Source organism: Fukomys damarensis, unplaced genomic scaffold (genome assembly GCF_012274545.1).
Source record: "Fukomys damarensis isolate Sample0158 unplaced genomic scaffold, DMR_v1.0_HiC HiC_scaffold_30, whole genome shotgun sequence".
Classification (NCBI taxonomy): Eukaryota; Metazoa; Chordata; class Mammalia; order Rodentia; family Bathyergidae; genus Fukomys; species Fukomys damarensis.
This window is the reverse complement of record NW_022900942.1, coordinates 3,450,779-3,451,175: the sequence shown is the minus strand read 5'-3', so window position 1 is coordinate 3,451,175 and position 397 is coordinate 3,450,779.

Sequence of the window (397 nt, the reverse complement as noted above, 5' to 3'; positions counted from 1 at the left end):
ACACATATATATATATACACACACACACAGATACATATAGGAGAATAGTGAAGGGAAAAAATAGAAGTCAAAACTTCTTCAAATCTGCCAAGGGAGGGCAAGAGATCACAAAGGTAGAAACAAACAAATGCCAAGTCACAGAAATTTATGAAAAGTTCAGTGAAGGTAAAGAAAATAGATATGTTCAAAGAGGAAATGAGCCAAAAGTTCACAATAATTTCACTCAATATGCCCATGGTGAATTTTAGGGAAATAGGTAAAAAACTGGACAACTTATCCAAAACATTTCAAGATATGAATGAGAGACTCAATGAGGACATGGGATACTCAAGAATGTGTCAGATAGAAGCACTTGAAATAAAAAACTGTATAGAATTAATACAGTATAGAAAAGACT